We start from the raw sequence: 10,628 nt of genomic DNA on the forward strand, positions 1-10,628 counted from the left end.
CTAACATCATAAACATAGAATATAACTTTTAATTACTTATAAGACTCGGTTTAGTGGTCCCGACACCACTTTCCGACTAGGGTCAAATTAGGGATGTCACAAGTAAGGAATAGTAAAACTCCTTGGATCTTTTAATTTGCTGGGTAGTCTATTCTGCAAGATTGCCGAGCAAACTGCATTTAACTCCACATGAGATGACTCATCTAACTTCCACTTGTTTGCTAAGAGCTCCTTTAAAAATTTAACTACATTTTGCATCTACGAAAGAGCTTCAATAAATAGTAAGTTAATATGTACTTTTTTAAGTAGTTTAAGGAACTTACCGAATTGTTCGTCTATGTGGTCTTTCCTTGTCACACTGGGGTATGGCACACAAGGTTTATATTCTTTGATTATCAGCTTTTGTGTACCATGACTCACCTCAACCTTACCATTGCTTACCATAGCTTTTTGCCTCGTTTCAGATTTAAGTTCAGCTAACCCTTCTTTATCACGCAAAGTGATCGCATGGAGTTGCTCCCTTGGGTTAGTTTCTGTATTACTAGGCAAGCCACCTTGCAGTCATTTAGAGATCAACTTAGCAAGATGACCTATTTGAGTTTCGAGCCCTTGAATCGATGCTTGCTAATTTTTAAGTGCTGTCTCGATATTCTAAAAATGAGTTTCTGACACCGAGATAAATTTTGTAAGCATTTTCTTAAGGTTTGGCTTTTTCTCATGTTGGTAAGGTGGGTTACTGAAAAACTGAAGGGTGTTGTGGCCTTTGATTCCCTTGACCACCCCACGAAAAATTGGGATGGTTCCTCCAACCTATATTTTAAACTATAAGGGTTATTCTGAGGTCTAGAATTGTTACCCATATAGTGGACTTGTTCTCCCTCAGTGCTGGGGTTGAAGTATGGATAGTCTGCGTTGTGCATCCCTCCTCTATTTGAATCACACCTTATCACTAGATGCACCTGAGTAGAATCATACAAACCATCAATATTTTTATTCAATAGTTCTACCTGGTTACATAGCATAGTGACGGCATCGAGGTTGAAAACATCGGCTGCTTTTGTCGGCTTCGTTCTCATGACTTGCCACTGATAGTTGTTAAGTGACATCTCTTCAATAAATTCGTAAGCCTCTTCAGGTGTTTGTTGTTCAAAGTTCCACTGGCGACTGCATCAATCAGTTGCCTTGTTGAAGGGTTCACATGGTTGTAGAAGGTCTGAACTTGTAACTATAAAGGTAACCCATGGTGAGGGCACCCTCTCAATAAATACTTGTATCTCTCCCATGCATCATAAAGTGTTTCTAAATCCATCTGCACAAAAGAAGAGTTATCATTTCTCAATTTAGCCATTTAGCCGGTGGAAAATATTTAAGCAAAAATTTTTCGGTCATTTGTTCCCAAGTAGTGATTGACTCTCGTGGTAACAAGTTCAACCATTGTTTAGCCTTATTCCGTAATGAAAAGGGAAATAATCGAAGGCGAATGGCATCGTCAGAAATGCCATTGATCTTAAAGGTGTAGCAGAATTCCATAAAATTTGCTAAATGAGTGTTTGGATCCTCATCTTGCAAACCATCAAACTGAACAAACTGTCGTATCATTTGAATCATGCTAGGTTTCAGTTCAAAATTATTTGCAGAAATAGCAGGTCTAACAATACTCGATTCAGTTCCTGTTAAAGTAGGCTTAGCATAATCATACATAGTACGAGGAGCAGGATTCTAATTCTCAGGATTTGCGGCAACCATAGGAGGCAGCGGATTATTTGGATTGTCTGCCATCTCCTCGGTATTATAGGTGTCGTCCTCGTATCTAGTCATAAACTATAAAAACTTACCAGAAGCAAATAAAAGAAAAATTAGTAATTAAAATAAAAACAAAATTAAATTGCAATAACAATAAAATTAGCTAAAGTAATAAGAATTAATCGTTCCTAGTATCTTAGTCCCTAGCAACGGTACCAAAAACTTGATGGTCGCTAAACTGACTAAAAATTCGACTAAGGCAAGCGCATCTATCAAACAATAGTATAGTTATGGTGAGACCGAAAATATCGTATCCACAAGGACTAAAAGTACTAGTAATTACTATCTTTTTATTATCTAGCCTAACAATTAAAGGGGTGTTTTTAAACTAGAATTAACTATTTAATTAACTAAGAATATGTAACACCCCTTACCCGTATCCGAGGAGGGTTAAGGTACGAGGCGTTACCAGACAAACATACAAACATTAAACTAAAATACGAGCCATAAAATTTTATTCATATTTCAAAGCGTTCATTCTCTTACACATAGTCCCTTATTTGAGTCTACGGAGCCCAAAACATACTTTAGAAAGGGTTTGGGACTAAACCGAGAACTTACGAAAATCTTGGAAATTTCATGCTTTAAGGCTCCACACACCGTGTCCCAAAGTCGTGTTCCATACACGGTTGAGACACATGGTCGTGTCTCTGCACTGTGTGGAATATACATAGGCTATTTTCCAAACTTTGGTCAACCTTGATCTCTTACACACTTATACAAAATCAAAAGCATATAACATGATATTCATTTAATGATTAAACATCCTCAATTAAACCACAAACATAGCATTTGTATGTCATCATACATGTGTCTCTCATACTCATTTTACCTTGTTTATTATAGTAACACTTATACATTTATACCAAGATTATCATCTTACCAAATATCTTCACTTAATCATCAAGCATTCATATTTAAAGCTAGATCATATCTTTATAAAATACCACGACTCGAGATCATAAAATAGCATGTTTGTCGAAACATTTCAATTCAATTCCATACCCAACAAGCATTACATTGAGACTAGTCATATATATATATATATATATATATATATATACACATGTCATGATACATAACATTCTCTTTTGTTTTCTTATAAACACATATCATTTATTTCATTATATCAATATTTCATATACCATAGTTTCCATGTATTCCACATATATTTATTTCCTCCTCCTCCTCTCCATTCCACATCCTTAATGTATATAGCATTCTTGTAAGTACGATTTCACAATTTACTAATAAATGTTCACATCAAACTGTCTACACGAGTCATAGTCATTTAATTATTTATAATTCGAGATACAGAGCTCCAAATTAAGATCCGTAAATTTCCCCTGAAACTAGACTCACATATCGTTCCACCATAAAATTTTCATAATTTTTGGTTTATCCAATTAGTACAGTTTATTCATTAAAATTTCCCCTGTTTCACTTTCTGACAGTTCTGACCTCTCTTCACTAAAAAATAATTATCTCATAGTACAGAACTCGGATAATGTTCTTGTTGATTTATCTTGAAAATAGACTCATTATGGATTTTAAAATATAATTTTGAGCCTCTAATTATTTTTCTCCAAATTTTGTGATTTTCCAAAGTCAGAACAGGGGATCACGTAATCATTCTGAATCAGTCTCACGAAAACATAAATATCTCAAAATATAGAACTCCTTTTATTTCTATGTTTCTTTTATATGAAAATAGACTCATTAAGCTTTAATTTGATATCTCATTCAGTCTCTGATTCAATTTATAATATTTTGGTGATTTTTCAAAATCACGTCACTGCTACTGTCCAAAACAGTTTTATTGCTAATTCACTCTTTCACACTTTCTTTGTATTAACCTCATTTTAACATTTATATCACAAATCATTTTCACCACATTTCATACATCACAAGTATAGGCCCATGATCACAAGATCACCATAAAATCATCCTCATGTATAACTTACTTGTTTATAACCTTACCACATCCTGGTCACTTAATGAACACATCACCTTACCACATCCGGTCACTTAATGAACACATCATTCACATAACCAAGTTCGCATATATTCATCACAAAACTCACAAAGCAATACTTAGAGAGTCTCCGTTGAACACTTCGGATCAATCCTCGATACTTGGTGGTTTTAGCACATAGCTCCACCCATCATATAGTTCGGCTCTCTTGTACACATGGTGAACACTTAGTACCACCCATGTGACCTAGCCATTTATCTCGTAGCTCTCTTGTCTACATGGTGTCCTTCACTTGGAACCACGCATGTGACCTAGCTACATATATCCCGTAGCTCTCTTGTCTACATGGTGTACACATAGTATCACCCATGCGACCTAACTACATCATAATGTCTTGTAGCTCTCTTGTACACATGATGTGCACTCAAGACTATACATGTGACCTAGCTACATACCATCTGTATCATCCAATCTTTTCGAAGGTTCAATCGGGATTTCTCTCTTTTCCAACAATTTCACCAATCAAGTAATTATCCACAAACATATTTCCAATATTTTTATAAAATATCATAATACAAGTAATAGTAATGTATTACTTACATATAAACTTACATCTCATTTAATATCAACGCAATAACATTAAATTACACATTGTCTTATTAAAATCATATGAACTTACAATTTCCATAATATCCATAATCATAGAAATCACATTTATGTATGATAATTCAATGCACTTCATGTACCATAGACATATTTTTAAATCAATTCATAAACTTGGCACCATAATCATTTAATTTAACATAATTCAATTAATTCACTAAATTTAACTTTCAAATATAAATTACTGACATTATTGTTGTATTATTATCATACCAACTTACATACTTTCAACACCTCGGAGATCATAGTAAATATATCAATTTTACATTGAAACATGCATAAATTAATACTTATTATACATATGAACTTACATTGATATTAAAACGGCCATTTTACCAACTTTCTCAATTTTCGATTTTTCTCTCATTCTAGGTTCAAATCTCGTTTTCCGGGATCTAAATCATCATATTTTACTTATTTAATTAATGTACTATTCAAAACAGTCCTTAACTCAAACTTTGGAAAAATTACAATTTTACCCTAAACTTTTGCATATTTACACTTTTGCCCTAGGCTCGGGAATTAAACTTCATCCCTTATTCTTATGTTTTATGACATGATGATCACTTTTCCCTTCTATGGCAACATCAAATTCTCACTCTAACATATATTTATGACTATTAGGTATTTTTACCGATTAAGCCATTTTGCTCGTTTTCACTTAAAACCGAGTTGCACAAGTTCTGTAACATAATTTAAAACCTCATATTGTATCATAAAACACCAGAATACACAAATTTTACCTATGGGTATTTTTCCAAATATGAACCCTAGGTTGAATTATTGCTAGCATAAGCTAAATCAAGTTACCGGGACTCCAAAAACGTAAAGAACTTGAAAAACGGGGTTAGAACGGACTTACAATTGAGCTTGGGAAGCTTGAAAACCCTATCCATGGAGTCTCCCTTGGTATACACGTCCATGATGAAGAAGATGAGCAAAATTGGCTTTTAATTTTGTATTTTAATTCATTTTACCCTAAATGACCAAAATACCCTTACTACTAAACTTTCCAAAATTCCATCCATGTCCAATTTTTGTCCATAACTTAGAAATTGGTCAAATTTCTATTTAAGACCTCCTAATTAATATTTCAAATCAATTTCATATTAGAAACTTCTAGAATGCAAGTTTTGCAACTTATTCAATTTAGTCCCTAACTTCGAATTAAGCACTTTATGTATAGAATTTATTCACGAAATTTTCACACAATCATGCAATCATATCATATACCTCAAAATAATCATAAAATAATTATTTATATCTCAAATTTTGTGGTCCCGAAACCTCTGTTCCAACTAGACCCAATTTTGGGCTATTACAGAATACTACAGAGATAAAAGTTGGAAAATACTTTTGGAGAACTGATGGAGAAGACAATACCCAAGGAAGAATCCACCTAGACTTCACTTATTCCTTCTTAGTTAGACGATTTATTTACTTGACTTAATCCGTAGAAATCCCTAGCTTATGTTAATATCTCTCTCGAGTTTAAGAACAATTGACACTAGGTTGATTAATTGAAAACTCTTTCAAAACCCTTATTGTCACATTAAATCGATTTATGGATTCCCTTATTAGATTTGACTCTAATCCGGCAGATTTATGTCATCCTATCTCTAGGATTGCATGCAACTCTGCTAAATTATGGAAGATCTACTCTTAAACAGGGACTTTTGCTCCATTGAATAAGCACATCAAAACCTGAATTAATATCCTGAATATTAAAGCAAGGATGAAAACTCAGAATTAAGAATAAGAACAAGTATTTATCATATAATTCAAAAGATAATACGATTCATCTTAAGTTTCATATTCCCTAGGTATTTAGGGAATTTAGTTCATAATGATGGTAGAAAACATCTCAAAATTAGGAAAAAAACAAAACATAAAGAAACCCAAAAACTTCGGTAGAAATTGAATGGAGATCTTCAGTTTGAAGTAAATCCTGCTTCCGAGTTGATTCCAATGGCTGTCTTAAAGTATTTTCTACCTTCTATATGCCTTCCCTTTAACCCTCTTCTTGTGTGTTTAAATAGACTTTGGAATGCCCAAAATATAGCCCAAAATTAGCCTTTTCTGAGTAGAATTAAAATAGGTCTCGACAGGGACACGGCTGTGTAGTATGCCTGTGTGATGGTGCTCAGGTTGTGTCTAATTCTGACATGTTTTTAAGTCGACACGGCCATGACACATGGGCGTGTGGCCGACCCGTGTGTCTCACATGAGCATGTGGATTACCCTTGTTGACTTGTCTACGCCGTGCGTAGTACTGAAATAAACCTATTTTTTCCGTTTTTTGCCTTTTTCTTGCACTTTTCGCTTTCTTATGCTCATCTGGATATGAAACATGAAATTAAAGGATTAGGAGCATCAAATTCACTAAATCTTATTATAAATTATCCAAAAATATGCCAAGCATGGGGTAAAAATATGTATATATTATGGTTTATCATCACACAAGCTGATGAGTAACTGCAACACATGCCGGAAAACTCAGCTACCATTAGAACATACGAACAACAACCAAAACACAATAACCCCTAATGACATTTCATTTGTATCCTATTTATTCCTAAGGTTCAACTGGGATTTATACATTGCCGATAGCTTGTCGAGAAATTCCGTAGTGTCGTATCATCACAATTATATAAATTAAGCATTCAAATACGTATAGTTTAAAGCTTATTAAACATACAAACTTACCTCGATCACAAAAAATAACGTAATAGAATCGACTAGTCCAAAACTTTATTTTTCCCTTGATCTAGATCCGTAGAAGGCTTAACTTGATCTAAATAATCAAATTCAATCCATTTAGTATTCATTATATTCAATTCAACTCAAAATACATATTCTTGTAATTTTACACTTTTACCCCTAATATTTCAACTTCTTTACAATTTAGTCCTTAGCTCATAAAAATGCAAATTCATGCAATTTAACCAACACCCATGCTAGTCGAATTATATATACCACATAGGAGCCCAAAATTTTCATTATTTCACACATTTCACCATAATTTTCACATTTTATCAATCTAATCCGTAATTTGCAATTTCAACCAAAATTGCTTAACAAATGTTGTTTATCTAACAACAACCATCCATTTTCTATCATGAAACATGAAAACACATACACATTCATCAATGGTAAAACCCTAAACCTTTAATAATTTTGCAAATTAGTCCCTAGGCTAGCTAGATTAAGCTACAACGACTCCAAAAACATAGAAATCATTAAAAACTGAGTAAAAAATCACTTACATGCACAAGACAAAGCTCTATAAATGCTCAAACCCTAAAATGGTGTTGTTTTCTCCTTTGAATTTCGGTTGGGTGAAGAAAATGGACAAAAAATATAATTTTGTTCTACTTATTTTAGTTTTTATTTACTTATTTACTCATATAACCTTTATTAATCACATTAATGATGTCCATAATTGTCCATTACCATTATTAATGGTTTAATTACCATTTAAGTACTCATAAATTTATGTTCTTTAGTTATTTAGTGCCTTTTGCCTATAGGTCTCTAATTTTATCAAATTGAGCATGCAAACAAATAAATTTCTTAATGAAATTTTCATACAATCATATTGTAGGCCTCAAAATAACAATAAAATAATTATTTCAACCTCGAATTTGTGGTCTCAAAACCATTGCTCCAATTTCATTGAAAATGACTTGATACATGAATAGTTGCAACTCTAGTTATATTAAATAAGGTGTGCTGCCCCTTCTCACACAAAAGAATGAGAGTGTGTTTTTTATTTAAATGATATTATTTATCAATCGCTTGTTCAACTATAATTCTTGTAGCTCTCCCAATAAACAGATAGCACTGATTGACCTAAAAGAAACTCATAGATTATTGAGTTATCATTATTCTACCAGAAAGTAGTGAGAATTTATTAACTAAGAATAAATTATATTTTCTAAAGAATTATGATATTTACTAGTTTTTATAGAGAAAAATTACTTTCCTACTGAAAGTAATTAAATTGTTTTTTATGTATTTTGGTTCGTGTTGCTCAAGCCCACACTCGGTGCAATTCATGGTACGAGGATAGCAGAGAGGATCATTCAGTTGAAAGTCAAGATTGAATTGAATCTATCTCACATGAAGCACATGTTTTATTGTTTATTATTATACTAGTTAAAATATACTCAAAGTTCATATACTTTTCGTACATTTGAAAGTTAGACCTCCTACTATATTATATAATGTTATATTATATAATATAGTATATAATATATTAATAATTTTTATATATGCATCAATAATTAAACATTATTATTAGCTCGATTGATCACCAGATATAGTCAAGAGGGGGTGAATTGCCTTTTTAAAACTTGTGGAAGCAAAAGTAAAGAATATGAAATAATGAACAAAACAATTTATAGTGGTTCGGCCCCAATTGTCTACTCCACTACCTTAGCTTTCCATAACTAAGGATTTTCCAAATTTACTAATTTGTCTAACATTTGAGAATAATGTTTAACCTTATAACTCCCTTAAGATTTCCACCCAAATCTTAATACACAAACCCTCTTAAAGAGAAACAAATAACAAAACAAAGAAATAATCCTCATAAGATTAGGATGTTTGCCAATTAAACAAAAATACAAGAAAAACACTTGAGCGGATAGAAAAGACAATGAATGTTCACAAGTGTTTACAAGAAGATGATAAATAATTGAAGCAAAAAGTGACTGATAATGGAATTTTGATGTATCTTAAAGCACTTGATCTATTGTAATCTAACTTTTTGTTGTTGAACATTTGGAAGCTAGTATTTATAGCCTCAAATTGATTTCCAACTGTTGTGATTGTTGTAGAAATGAATAGTCATTGGGATGTAAAAGACTAGTGCATTAATGTCACATGCAACAACATGTATCGATACTTTTTGAAAGGTATCAATACTATTAGCATTTAATGTAACACCCCTAACCCGTATTCATCACCAAAATAGGGTTAAAGGCGTTACCGAGCATATCGAAACATTTAACATTCATTTCACAATCATCATAGCATAAAAGATCAAACATCAATACAGAGTCCCTTACATAGGTCAACAAGACCTTAAACATGCTTTGGAAAGAAGTCGGGACTAAACCGAGCACATACAAATTTTTCCAAAACATAAACATTTTTCTAAGTTTTAAAGGTCACACGCTCGTTTTAATAGGCCGTATGCCTCACATGGTATTAGACATGCCCGTGTGTCTAGGCCGTGGCAAAACAGGGCATACATACTGACTTCACCACACGGCCTCAAGACACACCCGTGTGCCTTGGCCATGGTCGACAGTAACTTTGGTCACACGGCTAACCACACTCTCGTGTGTTTAGCCTGTGTATCCTTCGAAATAGCCACGCAAGCCCATGTGCCAAGGCTGTGTGCCTTACATGACCACTAGACACGTCTGTGTGTCTAGGCCATGCTCGAGGCTGACTTGCATAACTAAGTTATAGTAGACACACGGTCGGGACACACGCCCGTGTGCTCAACCGTGTGAGGTGAAATTAGGCTTGGTTTAAGCCACATTTCCCACCTATCTCAAGCACACCAAAACCACAACATTTTTGCATCATTTATAGGCAACCAAATCAATCATTTCATTCATATTCCATAACATCCAAATACCATCCAATTCACTACTCAATTCCACAACCTAAATATACCAAAATCATTAAAACTCACATAAGTTCCAAAAGTATAATCTCATCATCTTATCACCTATTTCATACAACAAAATTTACCGTTTGAACATTTCACAATTAAACCATCACGTAGGAAATATATTCATCAAATAACTTACTTATTAAACACATCATTTAGGCTAACTCAAAAGGCCATACATACCAATATTTACAAGCCAAATCTCATAGCTATATATTCATATCACAAAACCTACCAAAATAACCCTAGCCTATATATGACATATACCATATGTACAACTCTCAAAATGGTACCAAAATAGTTTTTTGATAGTGTGAATGAATCGTTGATGATTCTCGAATCTCAGCTAGATTTATAACACTGTAAAACAGAGAGCATTTCACACAGTAAGCTTTGGAGCTTAGTAAGTTTGCACTGAATATAATCAACAGTTTATATAATACGAAAACATCAAATAACAAACACTTAGTTGTTTAGAAATCATCCATCAATTCTATT

General features: G+C 33.1%; 1 non-coding gene across 1 annotated transcript; it reads left to right on the top strand.

Annotated features, from left to right (window-relative positions):
• The first annotated feature begins 1,235 nt into the window (after positions 1-1,235).
• LOC128279984 (small nucleolar RNA R71) lies at positions 1,236-1,342 on the top strand. Its single transcript, XR_008270167.1, has one exon. It is a non-coding gene; the product is annotated as a small nucleolar RNA R71 (small nucleolar RNA).
• Positions 1,343-10,628: the final 9,286 nt, after the last annotated feature.

This window comes from Gossypium arboreum, chromosome 8, assembly GCF_025698485.1.
Source record: "Gossypium arboreum isolate Shixiya-1 chromosome 8, ASM2569848v2, whole genome shotgun sequence".
Lineage (NCBI taxonomy): Eukaryota > Viridiplantae > Streptophyta > Magnoliopsida > Malvales > Malvaceae > Gossypium > Gossypium arboreum.